Source organism: Malania oleifera, chromosome 5 (genome assembly GCF_029873635.1).
Source record: "Malania oleifera isolate guangnan ecotype guangnan chromosome 5, ASM2987363v1, whole genome shotgun sequence".
In the NCBI taxonomy this organism is placed as follows: domain Eukaryota; kingdom Viridiplantae; phylum Streptophyta; class Magnoliopsida; order Santalales; family Ximeniaceae; genus Malania; species Malania oleifera.
Genome location: NC_080421.1, coordinates 101,749,808 through 101,777,759, shown reverse-complemented (window position 1 = coordinate 101,777,759; position 27,952 = coordinate 101,749,808). Strand labels below are relative to the sequence as shown.

The following is a 27,952-nucleotide window of genomic DNA, read 5'->3' as shown; positions in this document are numbered from 1 at the left end:
TGATGCCCCGAACCCGCCAAGTTGGACCCGGGTGCCACGTGTTCCATTTACTTGAACTTGGCTCTAAATCAATTACGCAGTGAAAATAATAACAATTCTTCCATAATATACCAAAGTTTCTACATCTTTATACATCTCAAAAACATGACCCAACATCCAATATTCACAAACATCCATAAACATCTCTAAAAACATAAATATACCCAAAAGAAGATATACATAGCCATCAGTCCATACCCTCTCTCTCTCTCTCTGACAAATGCTACAATAACCTGAGCTGTAACGCCCTGACCCTCTAGGTGGTTCCAGAGTGCCACTAAACATACATAACATGCATATCTCTAATACTCTACATATACAACCCGCCCAAATAATGGAAAACGAGTGTTCCATACTAATCTGCATAATCATACATAGCAGAAAAAACATTCATCTTCTAATAAAAACTTACCAGAGTTTCTAACTTTTTCCCCACATACATCCATACATACTAAAAACATAACTTGCTATTACAAACCCAAAAAGATAAGCTGGCCAAAGCCCATTACATATATAAGAACTTACATAAACTAACCAAAAAAAAAAAACTGCGCTCTAGAATCCCTCTAGAATGCTAGGATCAGTTTCCTGTAGGACCTGAAATAAGATTTGTATATTGGGGTGAGACACTTCTCAGTAAGGTAGATCATATTACATTAGTGTGCGACTACATGAGTTTATTCCATTAGAAACAAATTACACATTTAAATCATTTACAAACCTGTAATATAGAAGATATATATATATATATATATATATATATATATATATATATATATATATATATATATACATATATATAATTCCTGCATAAGATAATTCGACTCATTACAAGCGAGAGTCCCTGAGGTTGGGGTAGGGTACAGACCCATCCACTATACGATCCCTCAGCTCGGTACTCAAAAATGTAACTTTGTCCATTTTATTTTTAAATCATGTATATGCATAATGAACTCATCTCAACTTTGAAACATTATAACAACACTATTTACTTCCCCTATGACACGGGTTGTGCGTTTATGATGCTCTAATCTAGTCCTAGGGTCACCAGGCTAGTCATGCTACTTTCTCCAGTCCGACTTGGTCTACACCACCTTGGTCCATAATTCAACCAGTGGCCCTTCATACCAAGTCGACTATTTAGATACCCACACTTAAGAATAACGTGTGGTTGCACTGTATCTCTCATGCTAGCAATGATACCGTGCTCTCTTTGTAACAAGCTTTCTCAAGTGGTTCACATACCATATATACAATTTATATTGAAAGCGCAGTAACCTTTTTCCATTCATAAAACATTTAAGAAGTTCCAATACTTTTTACAATTCATTCATTCATCCATTCATTCATTCTTTCATTTATTGGTATAAACCGACACACACAGTTCTTGATTTAACTTTGGTACATACATCTCTCGGTATTTAACTGGCATCTCTTTTCTACATTTCTTGATAACAATTTGGAACTCCAGTTCCCATATCTTATAATCATATTTCTCAATTCAATATATTTCCATTTAACATCTTATGTCACACTCATTTGGTTTAGAAAACAATAGTATAGTAAATGGTTCATAAAGTATCATCTAAATTGAAAACAAGGGTTTCAAGCACCTCCTACTTTAGGTTTAACACAAAGAAATGAGTTTTATAAAAATGGAGGCAATACCCCAAAACCCTAGATTTTACCAAAATCATAAAACCAAAAAATTGGCAATTCCACCCGATAAAATTTTCCAAATAAGCAGTCATATCATACATAATATCATAACCTACAGTTATACCAATTTAGATTTCAAAAATAACTGATGTAAACATATCCCCTTACCTATTTCCAAAAAAATGAACTCGAACGACTCGAAATGGCAAAACCCTAGAACTTTCAATCGATAAAACACGTGTATTTGCTAGATGGTGGATGAGAGAGACAATCGGGAAGCAAAGATGAGCTCAGAAAGGCTTTATGGTGAAAAAGTTTCAAAACCCTAGGAGAGAGGAGAGAGATTTGAAATTCTCTAAAAAAATGAGCTAAAACCTATTTATAGGTGAGCATGCCCAAAGGAAAATCGGTGCTGGTTTCCCCTGTCTCCACAAAATTGTCACTGGTTTTGTGGTTGACTCGCCCTGTTGACCCAAAACCGGCGACGATTTTTCTCCTGCTCAGAAAACCGTCTATGATTTTGGTCCTACCTTACCAAATTCCTTCTTTTTCTCTTATTTCCCTTTATTTCTCTCTTTTATATTCATTTCCTTTTATTTTTCGGGTCCGAGATCCTACACGAGCTCTCTAAGCTCGATCCCGCAAAGGTCCTAAAAAGATGAAATTTAACTATCAAGTGAGACACATCTCAGTAAGGATGGAATATATTAAATCAACATGTGACAATCATGAGGTTTAAGTACAACACATATGTATATTCAATATTTTCAAATAAAACCACAGTTAAGAAATTATTCTCTGTTCCTACTCATACACAAACAAGGTATTTTACCAACAAGAGTTCCCAAGGATCGGGGTGATTACCCGCCCATACAAGTAGCACCCCTCTGCTCTGATATCCTAAGCAACTTATGGTCACAACTAAAGCATATCAGGGCACTTAACTTACTTAATAAGCCCTCAGGTGGTTAGTTTATCTCATACTCACACATTTACAGAAAGGTTTACTAGCATAAGTTCCCGAGAATAAGAAAGATTACCCACTCATACAAGTAGTTTCCCTCTACTCTGATAAGTTATGTAGTCTAAAGGTACAACTGATACCTATCAAGGCACTTGCCTTTCTCAACAAGCCCTCGGGCGAAGAGTATGCCCCGCTCCAAATATAAGTAATACTACTATATTTAATACTGATAATAGCTTACTACATTACTCTTTATGCTGTTATCATTGTGCCATTCATTACATTCACTTTCATATTCTATATTCATGTGTCGCATATTCATTATCTCTTTCTATATTCTTGTCTATTTTCAAATATTCTGTTTTCATGTCATTTTCGTCTGCTTTTCTTATATCCATTGCTTCCATAATTGTCATTTCCATATCCATTGGTCCTATATTATCCATGATTAAACTTACAATTATGCATTTAGAACCCTTTATACCGATGATAAATACTAATCATGCTTCTGCCCCATGACGGGTTGTGCGGTCCGAAGGCTGGACTTAACATTGGTTGACCCTCAAGAGTTAAATCAATCACTTTCTACAGTCTGTAGGTACGATTGGTTGTTCCCACACTGGTCCAAACTCCAGGGGGACACTACCCTTCTCCAGCACAATCGACCATCCCGTCTCCATTTCTATCTAAGACGTGTGGGTGCACTAGCGCTCTATACATATCCGCAACAGTACTGTGCCTTTTTCCTGGTCCACCGGAGTTCTCAAACCATACATTGTAATTTAATATTACCAAACACAGGAAAAATAATTCATATCACCTTTTAATTTTGAATACATTTCCAGTATTTCCAGCATCTCATACATATATATATATATATATATGTGTGTGTGTGTGTGTGTGTGTGTGTGTGTGTGTGTGTGTGTCATAGTTGAACACAGAAACTTCATTTTCTCATGCCACACAATTTAACAACATATATTCATACGTTCACTGAAAATAAGCCAACCCATATTCATCGTTCATATATTGAGAATGTATATTTAATTTCTTACACAATTAACTAGAAAATCTATCATTTAACTTTCCATTTTCACAAATAATATCTAATACCACAACCCTAGGCTCATAAATTCATAATTTAAACGATTGGCATTTCAAAACCCACATGAAAATCATATACATATATACTTAATATTTCCATTTTTCACTAGTTATTTCCTCAAAAATCCTGATTTAATATATTCCCCTTACTTGATTTCTTGAACTACGCCAACAGGAACCCTAAAATGATGTCTGTGGCGCTCACCTGAACCTTGATTCAAAAACCCTAGTTTAATCAGATAAACTCTAAATATCCTACTATTTCAATACTTTTTCAACTCATAAACCTCGAATAAATGTTTAAAAACCCAAAAACTAGGAATCTAAACCCTTACATCAACTTTGGAGCGATTCCCGAAAAGCCCAATTTAAAAATTTGATCTGCTAGATGTATAGAGAATCTTCCCTAGAACATCGTAGCGGTTTCCATTTGTTGATTCGGGCTAAATTCGGGTCGAAATCTTAGAGAGAATGTTTTAGAGAGAGAAAAACAAAGAAAAATATGTTTTCTTCGTTGAGAAGCTTCCTCTAACCTTTTTTATACACGATGTTGCCATGTGACTTCGTCAACGAGAAGACAGGATTCATCAACGAACTACATAAAGGAGTTCGTTGATGAGAGGACACATTCTTCGACAAAACTTAAAATCTGAAATTCACTCACTCGAGATCTCTTTGTCGACGAGGGACTGAACTTCGTCGACGATCCCTAGTAGAACACTCATCGACGAGGACAAGAGATTCGTTGACAAGATCTACTATTCTCTCTTTCAAAATTTTCTTTTTTTCCCTTATTATTTATTTATCTATTCTATTTATTATTTTTCCTATTTTTTAAATAATTATAATTTTTCAGGTCTCTATAGGAGGAGTTACATGACCTTCATAACCAATTTAGAGAAGGTAATCAGGTGGCAGATTTCTTACCTCGTCAAGGCGAGAAAGGCAACATGAGGAGATATTTTGTAGGTGATGAAATACCAAATAAAATGATAGGTCTAATTTGTATGGATAAGATGTGTATTCCAAGCTATCGTCTTTATTTGTCATCTTTTGGCTCTCCTTTGTTTTCCTTGGGTTTTGTTTTGCAGGTTTTTGTCTTCAGTTTGCAGGAAATTTGTTTTTCTTTGTGTTTGTTTGTTTTGAATTCTTTTGGGCTTGTTTGGTTGTTTTAGTTGGTTAATGATTCACATTTTGTTAGGTTTGTTTTAATTTTGGTGTCTGAGCTGATTTTTTGTTAAGTTTTTGTAAATCCTTTGTGGCATATTTATAACCACGGTTTTCCTCCGCCATAAGTGAGGGCTATCAATAAAGTTGGGTATTTCATTAAAAAAAAAAAGAGGTTAGATTTTTGTTTGTGTGGATTAGAATGAAACCAATTGATACAATGTTGTTTTTTTTTTTTTTTTCAAATGTAGATAAACCCAAATCAAAGATAGGAACAACTCCAAGTTATCAAAAACAAGGTAAGAATTTAAATAATACAATTAATTGTTTGAAAAATAACATGGTTAAATAACCCAATTAAATAAGGTTATCTTTAGTTCGCGGAATACCGATTCCTAAGAATAGATTAATTTTACAACGAATGATATAAGAAATTATATTGTTACTATAAAGTAAATAGCAATTTAAAATATTTTATGAATTCATAATAAAAAATAAATAAGAAATAACTATATTTTTAAAATTAAAATTATATTTTATTTTATTCCAAGAAATAGTTTAGCACTCTTAACAACTATTTATATGAGGGAAACTGAAATTAAGAATGTCTAAAATTGAAGCTAGCTCTGAAGGAGACAGGTAGAATATTCTATGCCTCAACTTACGTATGTTGCTACATCCTCTTGAATGCAGAATAGCTCTTTGTTCTGTCAAAGCTGTTGGGAATAAACGAACAAATTCCTGAAACCTGTGAGAAACAAATAGAGAAAGAATGATGCCAAAGAAAAAATTCAATCACACGCACAAGATAATATTTACGTGATTCGACAATTTTGCCTACGTCCACGGAGTTGCAGGGATTTCAATATTATCAGAAAGAAAGCACAGAGAGTGCGGCGATACAATTCTCTCGCTCTCGCTCTCTTGCGGATACAACCACACACCCCGCCCTAATCACCCGAAAGCATCCCTTTTATATGTTGCGCCTAGGGTTCTGTTCCGAATGGGCTCCAAAAAATTTTCCCCGGGGGCAACGCCCCCCCAGACCCCCACGAGTACGGCTTGTACGGCCCAAGCCGCAGCGCTCATGGACTAAGCCTTAGAATAGAAATCTCTAATTAAATAGGGGTCGGGTCGTCATCCAAATTAAAACACAACTAGACTCCACAAAAACCCAACAAAAGCTACACAAACAATGTATTGGATTGGGAGCGGAGGGGAGGGGACACTGAGCAAACAATGCCGGAAGCATTGGTTAAATCCAAATCAACATCATGTGATCACCACATGACACAGTACTGATGCGTTTGGCAGCAAAGAAAGAGAAGGAAAATGCAATCACTCCTTCCTACTTATGAATGTGTATACCCCTAGAGAGCAGCAACAGAGATTGGTTTTATGGAACTCATTACGGAAACTTCTGTGGTGCCAGACTTGCAGACACCCCACTTTGTGAAAAATACTTTTTATTATTACATTGTTTATTACACTGAGAAAATGCAGTACAGCAGAACAAAAAAGATAAATGCAAAAAGAGGGAGGCAAGTGTCTTGGAACCCGCTAGCACGCATGCACATCTACACAAGGGAAATTGAGTAACAGTTAAGAGAATTGGTTGGGAGCTTAAAATTAGATGTCTCCCCAGGGAAAGTAAAGAGCAGGGGGGAAATTCACAGTGAAGGCAATATGAACAAGAGATATTCGGAGAAAAAAAAAAATCGGGGCGAGAGCAAGATAATTAGAAAATCAGGGAGCAAATCAGAAAGCAATTGGGAGCAATAGTCAGACGAATTGCATAGCAGATTCAAAAGCAATCAACAGAGACAATCACTCAAGACTAAGGACTGACATTGAAGACGGTAGGAGTGTGAAGACCAAGTGGTTTTTTTAATTTTGTTTTGTTGTTTTTTTTAAACTTTTAAATTGCACAAGTTTTGAAATTAAAATTCCAGTAGCTTGAAACGAAAATTCGTGTTTAAATTGAAAATTTCAAGCCTAGAAATTCAATTTCCAGGTTGTTTGGTTAACAAGAAAATTTGGAAGCACTTTTCGGAGAAAATGTTAACCAATAGGAAATGAAAAAAAAATAACAATAATAAAAATAATGGAACGAGAACTTACATTAGAAGTTTAGTCCGCTCTAAAAATTCTCTTTCCGGTCTAGATTGCAAGGAACAAAAATAAAATGTGAGATCCAAAAAAAAAAGGAAGGAAAAAAAAAATCAAAGATCCGAGAGAGGAATCGGAGAAGGGGAAAGAAGAAAGAGAGAAAGTGGACCCCGATCTCACTTCCTTGACATTCAAGGAAAGCCTCCTGCATCAGACTTGGGCATTCAATCGTAATTTATCAGAGCCATAAGAAAAAAGAAAACTTGACCTCACAAATCCCACTCCCTTATCTAATGGCTCATCTTGCACTTAGTCACTCGTGGGATTCGACTAGGAGAAGACTATACCTTTTTGAGGTGTGCATGGCTCAAACAAGAGAAACAGAGGAGAAAGAGAGTGAGTGCATGCAGGAGGGGAAGGAGAGAGAAGAAAGAAAGCAGAAGAAATGGGAGCCGAGAAAAGGAGAAAAGAAATATGTGAGAAAAAATCCAGTTTGTGTTGTAAAACATATATATTTATGTGAGTGACTATCTAAATAATAGGTTACAACCTTTGGTATGCCCACATAATAGTTCATTGTATGGTTAACCTTTGGAATATCAATATTTTTGCCTATATAAGGATATGCTTTACAACAAAATGAGATAATAAGATGATTAGCAATATTTAGTTTCTGAAGAACTAGACTCTTGAATTTCTATAGTATCAAACTATTTTGTATTCCTCTCTATTTCATTTACAACATGTTATCAGTATGATCAAGTCTCTAATGGTATAACAAGTTTCATTGGTATTATTTTAAGGTAAGAATCGTGTTTCCTTTAACATTTGTTATTTATATAACTTTAGTTTTTCATCGAATTATATTTATATGTTAACTATATCTCTTATCTTGAGTACGTATCCTTAAATATTTTTATGTTGGGATGTATGTGAGAATAACATTTTCATTTAATGTTTACCTACCTTTGAATTTTTATTTGTTTTCAAAATGACTTTATGATGTCAAACCTCACAAAACTTGAATTCATTACCCTTGATATTTCTGGAAGAAATTATTTGCCATGAGTACTTGATGCCAAGATTCACCTTAATGCTATGAATCTTGGAAGTACGATTAAAGAAGAAAATCAAGTATCCCTACAGGATCGTACAAAGACAATGATTTTCCTTCGATACTATTTGCACGAAGAATTGAAAATTGAGTACCTTACTACTAAGGATCCATTAGTCTTTTGGAACAACTTAAAGGAGAGATATGAACACCAAAAAAAGGTAATTCTTTCGAAAACTCGATATGATTGGATACACGTACGACTGCAAGATTTTAAAACTATAAGTAAATATAATTCAGTCTTGTTCAAAATTAGCTCTCAATTTAAGTTATGTGGAGAAAAAATTACCGATAATGATATGTTATAAAAAACATATTCGACTTTTCATGCCTCAAATGTGTTCCTACAGCAGCAATATCGAGAGCATAAATTTACAAAATATTTTGAGTTAATTTTTTGTTTACTTGTGGCTAAACAAAATAATGAGATTTTGTTGAAAAATCATCAATCTTATCCAACTGGCTCAACACTATTCCCTGAAGTGAATGTGGCTTTTTCTCAAGGTCGTGGATGAGGTCGTGGTAGTAAAAAGGGGTCGTGGTAGGAAAAATTGTTAGACCCGTGATGATCATCCTTCAAAATTTAAAAGCAAATGTGCCGAAAAGACTCAAAGGAAATGGGTAAAGAATCAAAAAAGTTCTGAACAAAATAACAAAGTGCAAAATAATGACAATATTTGCTATAGGTGTGGAACAAAAGGTCATTGGTTTCGAATATGTCGCACTCCTAAACACTTAGTTGATCTTTATAAGACATTGTTAAAAGGAAAAGGGAAAAATGTTGAAGTGGATTTGTCTAAACCCATTGATGCTAAGTATGAATCTCCTCTAGATGTTGATTTTGATGTTTTTGATTTTGTTTAGGATCATAATAGTAAAATCAATCATTTAATTGGAAATGGAAATGTCTACTATTAATAGGCCTGGCAAAACGGGTCATAACCCGTCGGGTCACCCGAACCTGCTTGTTTAAAACAGGTCTAGGTTTAAGAAAGTTAACCCATTTGATAATTGGGCAGGTCACGGGTCAACTCGTTTATAAACGGGTTAAGTGGGTTTGAGCGGGTCACCCGTCGGGTGACTCGTTAATTCTAGTTCAGTGCTCCTTCTCACACGCCTCACCCAATCACCCTCACGGTTCACACTTCAAAATCACACTTAAAAAAAAAAACCCTAAGGCTAAGTAAAGTTGAGTTTTTTCCCATTTTATCTTTTTTTAAAAAATATGTATATTAAATAATGTCTTTTTTAGGAAAATAATTCCCGGAATGATTCTGACGTAATCTCGCTACTCGAAGTAGCGAGATTTAAACAAATCTCACTACTTCAAGTAGCAATATTTAACCAAATCTCGCTACTTAACGTGTCATTTTGGGAATTATTTTTCTAAAAAAAACATTATTTAATATATTTTTGAAAAAAAAATAAAATGGAAAAAACTCTAACCTCTTCTTTCTTTCTTTGGAGAGTAGGTTTTAACTTTGGTCACCCTCACCTGCCTGATTGACCCAATCATGTCACCACTATCAATTGGTATGCATTCCAGACTTTGCTTGTGACAGAGTGCAAAGCAACAGGTTTGGTTAGAAAGAAAGAAAAAAAACATGAAAGTAGAGAGAGAGGATGAAGAAGAAAATGCACAAACAACAATTCATGGTGTGGAAAATGTGATAATCAACAGTTATTTTTATTCATATACTTCAAGTTTCAGACAACTTAAAAGAAAAACTTTGCATAACTGTATATTTTGCATCAAATTGGATAGTTTAAAATGGATTCAAGTTTTGTCTTCTTTTTGATTAAAAATTTTGTTTTTTTTTTTTTAGCGAGATTTGCCACATGTTATTTCGAAAATTATTTTTCCAAAAAAGATATTATTTAATATATTTTTTTACAAAAAAATAAAATGGACAAAAATTCCTTTGGAAGCGTATAATTAAATAAGAATTGCATGGGAATTGTGCAAAGTGCAGATAGGACAACCAGAAATAAATGCTAGGGTTTTGCTATTTTGCTAGTGTGCTCCGGAAGGCATGCTAGAATATCACCCTACCTTTAAGACCATCTCTGACACTTCCTGTCCTCTCACTCCTTTCCCATGCTGTCCCGTCCATTTCCGCCTCTCTCTCCCTTCCCTTCATGACACTCTTTTAATATGATTTAAAATTAAAGAAAATCAAATATTAATGATGTATAAAATAAAATTTTGTTAATTAATTTGCTACACACTCATTTTCTTTTTCACTTTTTTGATAAACAAACGTATATAAATAGATTTCTTCAAAATAATTTTTTTTCTAATTTTATCTTTTCAATTTCAAACATGACCTTAACATATGCAGCGTGAGGATTCTCTTTGACATCAACTGCATTCATATAACTGTCCTCTACATATGCATGCACAACACGTGTGAATGAACCAATCATTGGAAATTATTTTATAATTTTACCTATAATAAAAATTATAATACTTTAGTTTCGTAATAAAAAGTATATAATAAAAATGATATTATGAAACTACTGCTGAACCCCACTTGTTTGATTAATGTTGGGTAAATGGCGACATGCAATTATGCATGCATGGTGACCTTATCATATTATCCTTATTCTAATGATATACATTATTTACTCCCGATCTAATTTAAACTTTTAGTAAAGTTATAATCTAAGATGATACAGGTTATCGAAAATCATGAATTTTAATGTTATCATTTGTACTTATTTTATGGTATTTAAAAATTTATTATGTGTTCATCTTTTCAAGTACAATACAAGGAAGAGTGTTAATATTTAATATACATTGTTGGTTCACCAACTAATTAAGCTTTGCTGATCATTTTCCTTTAATACAATATTAAACTATTGATTATCACATTTTCCACACCATGAATTGTCTGTATGTGCATTTTCTTCTTCATCCTCTCTCTCTCTCTCTCTCTCTCTCTCTCTACTTTCATGGTTTTTTTTTTTTTCCTTTCTAACCAAACCTGGTGCTTTGTACTCTGTCACAAGCAAAGTCTGGAATGCATACCGAGTGACAATGGTGACATGATTGGGTCAATTAAGCAGGTGAGGGTGACCAAAGCTAAAACCCACTCCCCAAAGAAAGAAAGAAAGAAAGAAAGAAGAGGTTAGAGTTTTTTCCCATTTTTTTTTTTTAAATATATTAAATAATGTCTTTTTTGAAAAAATAATTCTCAAAATGACACGTGACAAATCTCACTACTTGAAGTAGCGAGATTTAAAGAAGTAGCGAGATTACGTCAAAGTCTTCCCCAAAAAAGACATTATTTAATATATATATTTTTAAAAAAAAGATAAAATGGGAAAAAACTCAAGTGAAGTTCCCCTTCCCGACTCCCCAACCCTAAGTCCCTAACCCGCGCCGCGCCTCTCCACTCCAGTCTCTAGTCTCCTCGTCTGGCCATCTGGGTCGTCTCTGACCTCTCGGCTCTCAGCTCTCAGCTCTAACTCTCTCTGTCTCTCAGATTCTCAGTCAATCCTCTCCAACTCTCCTCTCCAGTCCGGCAGTCTTTCCTCTCCTCTGGTGACTGGTGCGCTGCTACGTGCTGCTGTGCCGGACCTTCCAGTCGTCTTCTTCTGCAAACAATCCACTTGGACCACTCCACACCTTGAGCAAATCGAGTCGTCATCTCCTCCAGGCGCCACGGACCAATGCCACAAGCGTCAATCTCCCCCCCCCCCGGCTCCGCAGAGGACCAGCCGGTAGCAGACAAGAGGTGGGGAGGTGTGTGTGTTTTTTTTAATTTTACGTTTTTAAAAAATGTATTCATTAAAGGGATGTATTGTTTTTTACATTTTATGTTCTTTTTATTTAGAAATTAATAAATAAAATGCATTTTTTTTCTTAAATGTCATTTAATATGAAATTTTAAAATAAAAAAATTATATATTTTTAAACGGGTGACCTGTTACCCACCCGTTTATTAAACGGGCAGGTTAGGGTTGGCATGTGTGTGATCTGTTTAACATCGACCCGTTTATAACCCGGCCCGTTTATGACCCACCCAAACCCTGCCCACCCGCCCGTTTTGCCAGGCCTAACTATTAAATTATCTTCATGTTTATGTTATTTTGAAAAATTAACTAATGTAATTTTTTTTATTAAAATTTTTACATATAATATGTTTGGTAATATTTTGTTATCTTTCCTAATTCTTAAATTTTACTTTTCATTTACTAGATCGTACAAAATAAACTTAATAAAATGAAGGATGACATGTGTTTGGTGCACAGTGGCACAACTCACACAATTCTTCGTGTTAAAAAATATTTCTTACAATTAACATTAGCTAAAATTAATGTTAATAAAACATCTGACTCTACAAATGTAATAAAGGGCTCTGGAAGAGTACGTCCCTCAATTTCTTAACATAAAATACCACATAATAAATAAAATGGTCAACCCGAACTCGTGGGTAGCGGGGACACCTGTCAAACACAGCGGAAAACCTAGCAGCAGTAAACATAAAATCTCAAACATCCAATCATAAAACATAATACCAGAGTTTTCTATGACATCAAAATACTGTTATGATATACAACCTCCAAAAGTCAAAATAACACTAGGATTAAATAACAAAAACTCTCGATCCTAGTTCAATGCTTACCCTACTAGTAGGGAAGCTCCAATCACTCAATGGCGGCTCTAGCCTGCCGGTCTCACTGGATTTCCTGAAAATCATTTAATGTTCGGGGGTGAGACACTTCTTAGTAAGGGGAAATAAACTAAATACAGTTGTATGGTAACATGAATATTTAATGCATTTATACGTATATAGTACATTTCATAATTCTATAAACATCATCATATCGTACTAGGTAAACATATATTTTCACATCTGTTAATAAATCATAACATACATAAAATCATCTGTTATAACTGTAGTACTGAAAAAAAACCCAGGATAAATAGCTAGCTGGTGTCATGTATTACCCCCCATGACGGGTTGTGCAGCCCGAAGGCAGGACCCGACAATGGCTGGCCGACCACTGCCGAATCAAATATGTCTGTAAGTACGATGAGCCCGCCACACCCTGGTTCGGAGTGCCAGGTGGACGTCCACACTCTACTGAAAGCCACATCGACTATCCATCTCTCATCCCCTCATGGGATGGTTAGCACTAATCTGTCGTAGATATCTGATCTACACATATAGCTACGGTACCGAGCCCCTGAACTGAACTAAACTAACATCCTGGTGGTGATAACATATAATACATGATCATATATATAACATCATTACGGCCTCGTGCCGAAAATATAGTAATTACGGCCTTGTGCCGAAAACATAAATACGTGGCCTCGCGCCAATAACATAAATACGGCCTCGTGCCGATAACATAAATACGGCTTCATGCCGATAACATAAATACATGGCCTCGCGCCAATAACATAAATATGGCCTCGTGTCGATAACATAAATATATAGCCTCGCGTCAAAAACATAAATACGGCCTCATGCCGATTAACATAAATATATGGCCTCGCGCCAAAATTGTTTCAGGTATATATATACTGAAAATACATCATTTATCACATAATCGTCAAAACCATCACAACATAACTCATATTTTCATAATACCTGAAATCATACTTTGTTCGTAAAATCTTTCACATCATAATACATTTCACATAAAATAATATTCATGCCACAAATATGCTGTTAAAAGTCATACTTCATATTCTAAAAAAAATCGTGATTTTCCGACATCTCATACATACATATATATTTTAATCATCATAGCAGTATTTTCCCAATCGTACATTTCATTCGTAATACACAATATAACATATGCTTTTCTAAAAATAAATTTACTCATAATCAATAATAATTTGCATGAAAAATTACTGCTTTAGTTTATTCCCTTACCTGACTATTGAGAAATTCCTTAAGACCCAAAATTTCACGCCCTTGGCGCCCGAAATTTAATTCCTGCAATTTACATTTTCCCTAGATTAATTAAACTATTTCTCCAAAATAATACTCATCTAACCTTCCTTAGGCTCCATATACCTCAAATTAATATTTAAACTATTATTTAACATCCCTACTTAATTTTCCAAGTTTTGCCTGCGGGTCCCAAAATTAGACCCGCGGCGCTCACCCGAGCCCTAAATTTCCGAAATCCTACTTCAGTTCTAAATGCTTAATATTTTAGCATTTTTAAATTAATGCTAATTAATTAAAAATAAGCCCCTTAATAATCGCCGCACCCCAAATTTGGGGTTTTGGCCCAACACCCCCACGAGAATTCCATCCCACTAGACTTGTAGAGAATCATCCTTTGATTCTCGTGGTGGTGTTCGTTCGTCAATTGGACTTATATTTTGTAAGAAATTAAAGAAAAAGGAAAAAATGGCTTACCCCAGGGAATACGCTTATGCCGCTCCTAGCACCGATCCGCTTCGGTAGAAATGACGATAGCAACGAATGGAGTCCAGTGGTATCTTCGGATTTTCGATCGGGCGAAAATCCATCACGAAATCGAGGAGAGAGGGAGAGAGAACGTGAGGAGAGAGAGAGAGAGAGAGAGAGCTGCGTTGCAGCAAAAAGAAAAGAAAAGAAAAGTAAAGAAGAAGAAGAAGAAGAATAATAATAATAATAATAATAATAATAATAATAATAATAATAATAATAATAATAATAATAAATATACTTTGAATCTTTAAATCTCCTGAAGCTTGTTGAAGCTTCAGGAGGATAATAATAATAATAATAATAATAATAATGATAATAATAATATTTAATTAATATTAATAATAATATTTTTTTAATAAAAAAATTAATTTTAATTAATTAATTTTTTTATTTTTCTTTTTAAATTCGTTTAATTAATTAATTAATTAATATATTTATTTTTTTAATTTATTTTTATTTTTATTTTTATTTTTTTTATTTTTTTGGAATCATTCTATTAATCTTTTATATCTCTTTTTGGGGTTTTTACATTCTCCCCTCCTTATTAAAATTTCGTCCTCGAAATTTGCCATTCCCCTATTTCCCTTTCTTAGTGAAAATACTTCCAATTTTTATTGATTATCCTCACTTATGGCCGAGGAATACCGTGGTTACAACAAGGGTTCTGGGAGATCACAACTATTCAAAATTCTCCCAAAACCATTCACATTTCAAAACTAAAAACTCTATCTATCTTACATTATACTATACAAATAAAAATTACAATACTATTCCATTCACATAACTGGCTCAGCTCTAAACTCCACTGAATAAGTGCGGATATCTTTGGCGCATCTGATCCTCTGTTCCCAAGAAGCCTCCTCAATGGCATGGTTGTGCCACAGAACTTTTACCAGTGGAATCTTCTTCGTGCTTAGCTCCTGTTCCTTCCAGTCAAGAATCTACACTAGCACTTCCTCATAAACTAAAGTATCGCCCAACTCCAGTGCTTCATATCTAATCGCATGGGAAGAGTCTGGAACGTATTTCCTCAGTATAGAAACATGGAATATGTCATGGATCCTAGATAAGACCGGTGGTAATGCCAAACGATAGGCAACTGGAATCACTCTCTCAAGAATCTCAAATGGTCCAATATACCTAGGGCTCAGCTTACCCTTCCTCCCGAACCTCATAACACCGTTCAACGGTGCCACCTTCAGGAACACGTGATCTCCTGTGTCAAACTCCAATTCTCGCCGACGAGTATCAGTATAACTCTTCTGCCGGCTCTGCGCTGTCCTGATCCTGTCTCTGATGAGTCTGACTTTATCCTGAGTCTGCTGTATCAGCTCTGGCCTCAATACCTGTCTCTCACCAACCTCATCCCAGTACAATGGGGATCGGCACCTCCTGCCATACAGTGCCTCATACGGTGCCATCCCAATGCTGGCCTGGTAGCTGTTATTATACGCAAACTCAACCAATGGCAAATAATGCATCCAACGACCTCCAAAATCCAACACACATGCTCGCAGCATATCCTCCAAAATCTGTATCGTCCTCTCTGTCTGTCTATCATTCTGAGCATGAAAAGTTGTGCTGAATGACAACTGAAAACCCATGGCCCCTTGCAAACTCTTCCAAAAACGAGATGTGAACCATAGGTCTCTATCTGAAACTATGGACACTAGGACGCCGTGGAGTCTAACTATCTCCTGGATGTATAACTTAGCTAATCTGTCCATGGAGTAGCTAACTCTGATCGGCAAAAAGTTGCCAGTTTTCGTTAATCAATCCACCACTACCCAAATAGAGTCCTGTCCATGCAATGCTGGCGGTAATCCTGAGATGAAATCCATCGCTATATGCTCCCACTTCCACTCAGGAATGTGGAGTGGCTGCAACGATCCCGCCGGTCTCTGATGCTCAGCCTTCACTTGCTGGCACGTCAAACACTGACCCACAAACTGAGCTATCTCCCTCTTCATGTTGCTCCACCAGAAGGACTCTCGGAGATCCCTGTACATTTTAGTGCTACCCGGATGTATAGTATATAAGGATTGATGTGCTTCCTCCAGAATGACTTTCTTGATCTCAGGATCGGCAGGAACACATAACCTGGTATGGAACCTCAGGGCTCCATCATTTGAAATGCTGAACTCTGGTTCCTGACCATCCTGTACCTTTCCCATAAGCTCTACTAGTTTTGCATCATTCCTCTGAGCTGCTTTAATCCTCTCCTGTAGAGTTGGCTACAAAACCAAGTCAGCAATGAACGCCTGGTGATCGCCCTCTACCAGCTCCACACCGAGCCTCTCCAGATCCATCTGAATCGGATGCTGAATCTCCACTGCAGATACAGATGATTCCACTGATTTCCTACTCAAAGCATCAGCAACCACATTAGCCTTTCCCGGGTGGTAGATGATAGTGCAGTCGTAATCCTTTATTAGCTCCAGCCATCTCCTCTGCCTCATATTCAATTCCTTCTGCATAAAGAAATACTTTAAACTCTTATGGTCAGTAAATATCTCACACCTACCCCCATATAGATAGTGCCTCCAAATCTTCAGTGCGTAAACAACCGCCGCTAACTCTAGATCGTGGGTAGGGTAGTTCTTTTCATATTCTTTCAACTATCGTGAGGCGTAGGCTATTACTCTCCCTCGCTGCATCAACACGCATCTGAGCCCTCTATGAGACGCATCACTATAAATTACGAACCCCTCTTCTCCTGAAGGTGTCGTCAACACAGGCGCAGTGATGAGTCGCTGCTTCAATTCCTGGAAGCTCTGTTCACATTCATCAGACCACTCAAACTTCGCTCCTTTCCTGGTCAATCTGGTCAACGGGCCTGACAATCAAGAAAAGCCCTCAACAAACCTGCGGTAGTACCCAGCCAATCCTAAGAAACTCCTGATCTCGTGCACATTCTTTGGTTGTACCCAGTCTACTACCGCCTCAATTTTACTTGGATCAACAGAAATACCACCCTTGGATATAACGTGTCCAAGGAAGATAACCAGTTCTAACCAGAACTCACACTTCTTGAGCTTTGCATATAGCTTCTTCTCTCGCAACATCTACAACACTATACTCAGATGCTCCTCATGCTCCTCTAGACTTCGAATACACCAGTATATCATCAATAAATACTACCACAAACCGATCTAAGTACTGGTGAAAAACCCTGTTCATAAGATCCATAAACACTGCAGAAGCATTCGTCAATCCAAACGGCATAATTGGAAATTCATAGTGACCATACCGTGTTCTGAATGCCGTCTTCGGAACATCTTCCACCCTGACTTTCACCTGATGGTACCCGGAGCGTAAATCTATCTTCGAAAATATCTGTGTCCCCTGTAACTGGTCAAACAAATCATCAATACACGGGAGCGGGTATTTATTCTTGATAGTTACTTTATTTATTTCTCGATAGTCAATACACAATCTCATCAAGCCATCTTTCTTCCTCACAAACAACACCAGTGCTCCCCAGGGTGACACACTGGGCTGAATAAACCCCTTATCTAACAGCTCCTGCAACTGCTCTTTCAATTCTTTCAGCTCTACCGATGTCATTCTATACGGCGCCTTCAAAATCGGCACTGTCCCCGAAACTAGATCAATAACAAACTCTACCTCACGATCAGGAGGTAGTCCCGGCAAATCCTCGGGAAATACATTAGGAAAATCTCTCACCACTGGGATATCCTCCACTCTCAGTTCCCCTTCTGATACAGCCTTCACATAAGCTAAATATCCCTGACAACCTTCTGATAGCAATCTACACACCTAAATAGTTGATAATAACGGAGGTGGGGTGCGCACACGTGATCCCACGAATCTATACTCCTGTCCCTCTGGAGGTCTAAACACTACCACTCTCTGATGGCAATCAATGCTAGCATAGTGGCAGCTAGCCAATCCATGCAAAAGATTACCTCAAACCCATGCATGTCTAAAACCACCAGATTAGCTAACAAAGACCTCCCCTGAATATCCATTGGACAGTCGCTGAGTAACTTTCTACATACCCCTACGGTCCTAGTTAGCGTAGCAACAGACAAACTAATTTCTAACTGCTAAGGCTCAAACCCACACAATTTAACATAATCTCGGGCGATAAATGAATGCGTCGCCCCAGAATCAAACAAAATCATAGCTTTAAATGACAGTATTGAAACAGTACCTGTCACCACATCTCCTGCCACCTCAGCATCGCCCGGCGTCAAAGCAAAAACTCTGGCTGGGGTCGTATTCCTCTGCTGGCCTCCTCATGGTGCCTGGTAACCTCCTCGTGCAGGTCTAGGAGCAGTACTAGTCTATGTCGGACACTCCCTCATCATATGTCCTGGCTCCCTGCACCTGTAGCAGACACCTCGCCCAGCACGACGCTCTCCCAGGTGTCTCTTCCTGCAAGATGGGCAAGCTGGAGATGGCTGCATACCTTGGAAACCATGATTCCCGGTCTTCTGTCTCTGGTTCCTATAATAGCCACCTCTCTTCCACGCGGCACGGCCAACTCCCTACTGGAAACCAGAAGGTGCAGACCTCTTCATCTGCCTCTACTCCTCAGCCTCCAACTGATCACCAATTTCTGCTATAGTGGTTCGGTCAACCAGCTCGGTGAAGTCTTGTAACTTCAAAATCGATACCTACTTATAAATTTCTCTCCTTAAGCCTCTTTCAAACTGTCGTACTTTCTTCGTCTCATCTGGAATAATATACGGGGCGAATCGAAATAGCTTGATGAACCTCGCCGCGTACTGCTATACTGACAGCTGTCCCTACTTCAGATTTAGGAACTCCGTAATCTTAGCCTCCTTGGAAGAGGCTGGAAAATACCAATCGAAGAATATCTCTCTAAATCGCTCCCAAGTCATCTCTACAGGTATAGTCCTCTGCTGCTCTAACAATCTCACTGCTGACCACCATCTCTCGGCCTCTCCAGTCAGTCTGTAGGTGGCAAACAGCACCTTCTGCTCCTCTGAACACTGCAGCACTACAAATATTTTCTCCATCTCCTACACCCAATTCTCAGCGACTGCAGGATCCGTTCCCCCTGAGAAAGCTAGAGGATTCATCTTTATGAACTTCTCGATCGTACAACTGTGGCCTACAGATGAACCACCCAGCTCCTTCAAACTCCTAGCAATTTCTGCCATCACTTGCTGTGCTACGCTGCGTAGGACGGCATCTGAGTCACTACTCGCAGCACCCGAGGGTCCAGCATCCTCACTCCCACTGGCATGGGCACTATTGCCACCAAGGTCTATCTTGAAAAACATGTAACTTAACTCAAAACCTCATTCTTTATACATATCACTCAACTCATATGGTATATTTTCCTAATTAACTCGTCACTCTTGATCATAATTTAAGGTTCAATCCTGCAACCTAGATACCCAACCCGACGATAGTTTACAATGAATTTCCTGAAATCGTCACCCCAGGAAAATCATACAAACCACCATGAAAGTCCTGCATCTAGACTACAAAACTAAACCTCAAATTCCCTTATCCTATACTCTGGTATTATTACTGCTGCACTATAGAGTCTACTGAACCTAGTATCTTAGGCTCTGATAGCAAATGTAATGTCCCTCAATTTCTTAACATAAAATACCACATAATAAATAAAATGGTCAACCCGAACCCGTGGGTAGTGGGGACACCTGTCAAATACAGCGGAAAATCTAGCAGCAGTAAACATAAAATCTCAAACATCCAATCATAAAACATAATACCAGAGCTTTCTATAACATCAAAATACTGTTATGATATATAACCTCCAAAAGTCAAAATAACACTAGGATTAAATAACAAAAACTTTCGATCCTAGTTCAATGCTTACCCTTCTAGTAGGGAAGCTCCAATCACTCAATGGCGGCTCTAGCCCGCCGGTTTGGATTTCCTGAAAATCATTTAATGTTTAGGGGTGAGACACTTCTCAGTAAGGGGAAATAAACTAAATACAGTTGTATGGTAACATGAATATTTAATGCATTTATACGTATATAGTACATTTCATAATTCTATAAACATCATCATATCGTACTAGGTAAACATATATTTTCACATCTGTTAATAAATCATAACATACATAAAATCATCTGTTATAACTGTAGTACTGAAAAAAAAACCCAGGATAAATAGCTAGCTGGTGTCATGTATTACCCCCCATGACGGGTTGTGCAGCCCGAAGGTAGGACCCGACAATGGCTGGCCGACCACTGCCGAATCAAATATGTCTGTAAGTACGATGAGCCCGCCACACCCTGGTTCGGAGTGCCAGGTGGACGTCCACACTCTACTAAAAGCCACATCGACTATCCATCTCTCATCCCCTCATGGGATGGTTAGCACTAATTTGTCGTAGATATCTGATCTACACATATAGCTACGGTACCGAGCCCCTGAACTGAACTAAACTAACATCCTGGTGGTGATAACATATAATACATGATCATATATATAACATCATTACGGCCTCGTGCCGAAAATATAGTAATTACGGCCTTGTGCCGAAAACATAAATACGTGGCCTCGCGCCAATAACATAAATACGGCCTCGTGCCGATAACATAAATACGGCCTCGTGCCGATGACATAAATACATGGCCTCGCGCCAATAACATAAATATGGCCTCGTGCCGATAACATAAATATATGACCTCGCGCCAAAAACATAAATACGACCTCGTGCCGATAACATAAATATATGACCTCGAGCCAAAATTGTTTCAGGTATATATATACTGAAAATACATCATTTATCATATAATCGTCAAAATCATCACAACATAACTCATATTTTCATAATACCTGAAATCATGCTTTGTTCGTAAAATCTTTCACATCATAATACATTTCACATAAAATAATATTCATGCCACACATATGCTGTTAAAAGTCATACTTCATATTCCAAAAAAAATCATGATTTTCCGGCATCTCATACATACATATATATTTTAATCATCATAGCAGTATTTTCCGAATCGTACATTTCATTCGTAATACACAATATAACATATGCTTTTCTGAAAATAAATTTACTCATAATCAATAATAATTTGCATGAAAAATTACTGCTTTAGTTTATTCCCTTACCTGACTATTGAGAAATTCCTTAGGACCCAAAATTTCACGCCCTTGGCACCCGAAATTTAATTCCTACAATTTACATTTTCCCCAGATTAATTAAACTATTTCTCCAAAATAATACTCATCTAACCTTTCTTAGGCTCCATATACCTTAAATTAATATTTAAACTATTATTTAACATCCCTACTTAATTTTCCAAGTTTTGCCTGCGGGTCCCAAAATTAGACCCGCGGTGCTCACCCGGGCCCTAAATTCCAGAAATCCTACTTCAGTTCTAGATGTTTAATATTTTAGCATTTCTAAATTAATGCTAATTAATTAAAAATAAGCTCCTTAATAATCGCCGCACCCCAAATTTGGGGTTTTGGCCCGACACCCCCACGAGAATTCCGTCCCACTAGACTTATAGAGAATTATCCTTAGATTCTCGTGGTGGTGTTCGTTCGTCAATTGGGCTTATATTTTATAAGAAATTAAAGAAAAAGGAAAAATAACTTATCCCAGAGAATACGCTTACGCCGCTCCTACCACCGATCCGCTTCGGTAGAAATGACAATAGCAGCGAATGGAGTCCAGTGGTATCTTTGGATTTTCGATCGAGCGAAAATCTGTCACGAAATCGAGGAGAGAGGGAGAGAGAACGTGAGGAGAGAGAGAGAGAGAGAGAGAGAGAGAGAGAGAGAGAGCTGCGTTGCAGCAAAAAGAAAAGAAAAGAAAAGTAAAGAAGAAGAAGAAGAAGAAGAAGAAGAAGAAGAAGAAGAATAATAATAATAATAATAATAATAATAATAATAATATTTAATTAATATTATTAATAATATTTTTTTAATAAAAAAATTAATTTTAATTAATTAATTTTTTTTATTTTTCTTTTTAAATTCGTTTAATTAATTAATTAATTAATATATTTATTTTTTTTAATTTTTATTTTATTTTTATTTTTATTTTTTGGAATCATTCTATTAATCTTTTATATCTCTTTTTGAGATTTTTACAGTTCACATTATGTTTCCAAATGGGACAAAATTGTATATTGATGATGCATTGTATTCTATTAGATCCCGAATAAATCTACTAAGTTTTAAAGATATACGTCGCAATGGATATTATGTTGAAACCAAAAATGAAGGAGATATGGAATATCTTTTATTACATCTACAGTTTCAAACCATAAGATCACATTAGAAAAAATTTCAAGTTTTTCATCTGGCCTATATTTCACAAAAATAAGGATAGCTGAATAAAATTTTATGCATTGGAAGTGCTCCGAGCCTAGATGTTTTTACTTTGGCATGATCGTCTTGGCCATCCTAGTTCAACTATGATGTGACGAATCATTGAAAATACTTATTCCTATTGACATGCAATAGTCATAAAATGCTTTTGAAAAAAATTCACCTGTATTATCTAAATGGGCAGTTTGAATGGGATGATCAGTAAAACTTGATTTTAACTTTATTATTTGAGCAAGATATTTAGTAAAAGCAACATTACGAGTTGAAAGTAGACAAACATGTGACCATCGAGTGGAAACATCAATTAAAACTATAAAATATCGAAATGGTGCACAAGATAGATGGATTGTGCCACAAATATCTCCTTGTATTCTTTGCAAAAAAGATGGAGACTCTAAAGGTAATTTAGATGGAGAAGGTCTAACAAGTAGTTTTCCTTGAGAACAAGAAATACAAAAACAATCACTAGGTAAAAGAACTCTCTGATCCTTTAACGGATGTCCATGTGTATTTTCAATGATTCATCACATCGTACTTGAACCAAGATGGCCAAGATGATCATGCCAAAATATAAAACTTCTAAGTTCAGAGCACTTTCGGTGCATAAAATTTGATTCAACCATCCTTATTTTTGTGAAATATAAGTTAGACTAAAAACTTGAAATTTTTTCCAATATGATCTTCTGGTTTGAAACTGTAGATGTAATTAAAAGAAATTTCATATCTCCTTCATTTTTGGTTTCAACTGATATCCATTGCGACGTATATCTTTAAAACTTAGTAGATTTCTTCGGGATCTACTAGAATATGACGCATCATCAATATACAATTTTGTCCCATTTGGAAATATAATATGAACTCTTCCAAAGCCCTCTATTACATTTGTAGAGCCAAATATTGTATTAACATTAATTTCAACTAATGTTAAATGCAAGAAATATTTTTTTAACACGAAGAATTGTGTGAGTCCACCAAACACATGACATCCTCTATTTTATCAAGTTTATTTTTATGATCTAGTAAATGAAAAATAAAATTTAAGAATTGAGAAAGATAACAAAATATTACCAAGCATATCATATGTTATCTTTTAAAAATTACATAAATTAATTTTTTCAAAATAACATAAACATGAAGATAATTTAATAGTAGACATTTTCATCCCCAATCAAATGATCAATTTTGCCACTAGGATCCTCAAAAAAATCAGAAACATCAAAATCAACATCCAAAGGAGACTCATACTTAGCATCAATGGGTTCAGACAAATTCACTTCAACATTTTTCCTATTTCCTTTTAAGAATGTCTTATAAAGATCAACTAGGTGTTTAGCAGAGTGACATATTCGAGACCAATGACCTTTTGTTCCATACATATAGCAAATATTGTCATTATTTTGCACTTTATTATTTTGTTCATAACTTTCTTTATTCTTTGTCCATTTCCTTTGAGTCTTTTCAGCATCTTTGCTTTCAAACTTTGAAAGATGATCATTACGGATCCAACAATTTTTCCTACCACGACCCCTTTTGCCACCATGACCTCGTCCACAACCTTGAGAAAAAGTCACATTCACTTCAGGGAATGGTGTTGAGCCAGTTGAACGAGATTGATGATTTTTCAACAAAAACTCATTATTTTGTTTAACCATCAGTAAACAAGAAATTAGTTCATAATATTCTGTAAATCTACGTTATCAATATTGCTGGTACAGGAGCACATTTAAGGCATGAAAAATAGAATATATTTTTTCTAACATATCATCATCATTAATTTTTTCTCCACATAACTTCAATTGAGAGCTAATTTTAAACAAGACTGAATTATATTCACTTACAGTTTTAAAATCTTGCAGTCGCAAGTGTATCCAATCATATCGAGCTTTTGGAAGAATTACCGTTTTTTGGTATTCATATCTCTCCTTCAAGTTGTTCCAAAGGATTAATGGGTCCTTAATAGTAAGATACTCAATTTTCAATTCTTTGTGTAAATGATGTCGAAAGAAAATCATTACATTTGTGCGATCCTGTAGGGATGTTTAATTTCCTTCTTCAATTGTACTACCAAGATTCATAGCATTAAGGTAAATTTCAGCATCAAATATTCATGGTAGATAATTCCTTCCAAAAATATCAAGGGCAACAAATTCAAACTTTGCGAGGTTTGACATCAAAAATTCACTTTGAAAAACAAATAAAATTCAAAGTTAGGTAAATATTATAATAAAAATGTTATTCTCACATATATTTCAACATAAAAACATTTAAGGATACGTATTCAAGATAAGAGATATAGTTAACACATAAATATAGTTTGACAAAAAAAAAAAAAAAAAACTAAAGTTATATAGATAACAAATGTTAAAAAAAAAAAAAAGATTCGTACCTTGAAATAATACCAACGAAACTTAAAAGATTCTGCTATACAATTAAAGAATAGATCATGCTAGTAACGTGTTGTAAATCAAATAAAAAGAGAATATAGAAAAATTAAACTAAAGAAATTGGGAGTTATAGAATTTCAGTAGTCTAGTTCTTTAGGAACTAGATGTAGCTAATCATCTTTTTATCTCCATTTTGGTTGTAAAACATGTTCTTATATATTATATTAGCATCTCAAAGGTCAATTCCATAATGAACCATTATGTGAGTATACTAAAAGTTATATCTTATTCTCAAGATAATCATCGACATGTATAACATACACATTTTACAATAGGAAAAATATTTTGAGGGTCACAAAAATAGGAAAAATATTTTTGGGCTGTTTTAAGTCGAAAAAAATGGGAAAAAAAAAGTATTTTAAAATCTCAAAAAAAAAAAAGAAAAAATTTAAAAATTTTCAGATATTTTCTACAAAAATTTTAAAAAATCTGGGGATGTTTTAAAGATATTTTTGTACAGAATTTGACATTTTTCCCAATTTTTTTCCTGAGTGTGTTCTTATGATTTTAAAAAATGGTTGTGGTGTTTTTCTAGCAAGATCTTTTCAACTATAAAAAGGACATTTAATATTTACAAACATTCCCAATTTATGGTTATATCTTTAATATTTGAAAACACCATCTATTATATAAGAATTTAATATTTTGAATTTTTGATTTTGTAATCTAAGATGGAGCAATGGATCTAGGAATTATAGTTAGGGGGCAAAGTATATAAATAAACAATTTATTGGTAATGTTCTATTGTAAATATTATATCGTAATTAATAAAATAATAGTATTTAATGCACGAAGAAAAATACAATAAAAATTAAAGTATTTCTAAAGACAATTTGGTATAATGGTAATCATATGTCATTTATATAATTACCCTACGTTTGGGAGTATGAATTTTAGGGGTTTGTATTTGTACTTGGAATTGTATAGATATTTAAAAAAAAAAATGTAATAAAATTGTATTCAATTCATTTCAAATCCAACACAAATCCAAATTGAAGTTTCCGAAATCTATACTCCAAAAATGATCTCAAGGTTTTAAGGTGAAAAATATAATTCATAATTTTCACATGATTGTATGAATATATATACATACATATATATATATATATATACACACACACACATGTATATTTTGAATGGCTACAATGTAGTTACATTAATATAATAATATGCATATTTATTCTATATACTACAAATTCATAATAGACAACAATGCACCATGTCCACATTATAAATTAAAAATAAATATGTATATTATTATATACATTGCAACCAATCAAAATATACATATGTATATATATATATATATATATATATATATATATATATATATATGAATTCCAACCATGAGAAGTACCTATCTTGATTCACTACCCGTGTGTGTGTTTGGTGATAAATAAATCTCCTTATACTTTTTAAAAAATATATAAAATATTATTTTTATTATTTTTTATTAATAAAAGGTGGTAAACAGATCAAAATATCTATTAAATAAATCATTAAACGATAATATTAATTGAGTAGATTAATATTCATATAAATTTTAATTCCTAATTTACCCTTATTTATATTTACGTGCATCCTTACTTGTTTAGATCGGATCACTAGTGACTTTTAATTTTTCACCATTCTATTAAAAAAATTTTCATTGTCTCTTTGCGAATTCGTCTGTTACTATTGACAACATCATCATTGATTAATAAATTTTGTCTACTATTCATGTATGTGTTTGGACATATAAAGTTCACTATTTGATAGTTGAAGTTTAAATTTATAATTATAAGAAGCCAATTTGCTTCGTAAGGTATCTTACTCCATATAAGGGTATTTCACAATAATATATGCTACAATATGTCTTCTTTATTTTTTGTTCCATGAAAATTAATAGGGTATCCAAATCAAAACAGAAACAATCTAGAGTGTAATGTTATAGTAGTTCATTCTATTCGTGCATTTTCTCTTCATGTGAGAGTACGAATTGAACTTTACACGTTGTTACATGGAAGTCAATTAAGAAGAGGACTATGCTTCTTCATCCTTTTAAATTTACATTGAAACAAACAAAAGAAAGGGGAAAAAAAATTAAACACTACTGCACATGTTAGAGATGAAGTTAGAAGACAGTCAGGAGATGACGCGATGCTGAGTCAGAAAACGAGTGGAATTTATTCTCTATTTATCTCTTCATTATAAACTTGCAATTTGTGATTAATTTGTAATTGATTTGTATTGATTATGATGTAAATTCCAAGCCTATATAAAGAGGGCTGTGGAAAGTGTATAGCACAGAACAGCACAGAGAGAGTGCAGAGAGAGCCGAGAAGCTCAGAGAGAGCAAGAAGGGAAGAAGAGAGAGAGAGAGAGAGAGAGAGAATTGTAATATTTTTCGGCGAGTTAGTGAATTTTGGTGTGTGCTCCATGGACGTAGGTCGTTATTAACCGAACCACGTAAAATTCTTGGTGTCACTTTGATCTGGATGTTCACAGGTTCCTAACAAGTGGTATCAGAGCCGACGGTTCGTAACTCTGGGTGAGCGACATCGTAACAGTCGAGATAGGAAGCTAATTCTCTTGACGT

At 35.2% G+C, this 27,952-nt stretch overlaps 1 protein-coding gene across 1 annotated transcript in view; it reads right to left on the bottom strand.

Annotated features, from left to right (window-relative positions):
* The window catches only part of LOC131156072 (uncharacterized), a 45,399-nt gene that overhangs the window by 6,706 nt on the left and 10,741 nt on the right, over positions 1-27,952 (bottom strand). The window lies entirely within an intron of this gene.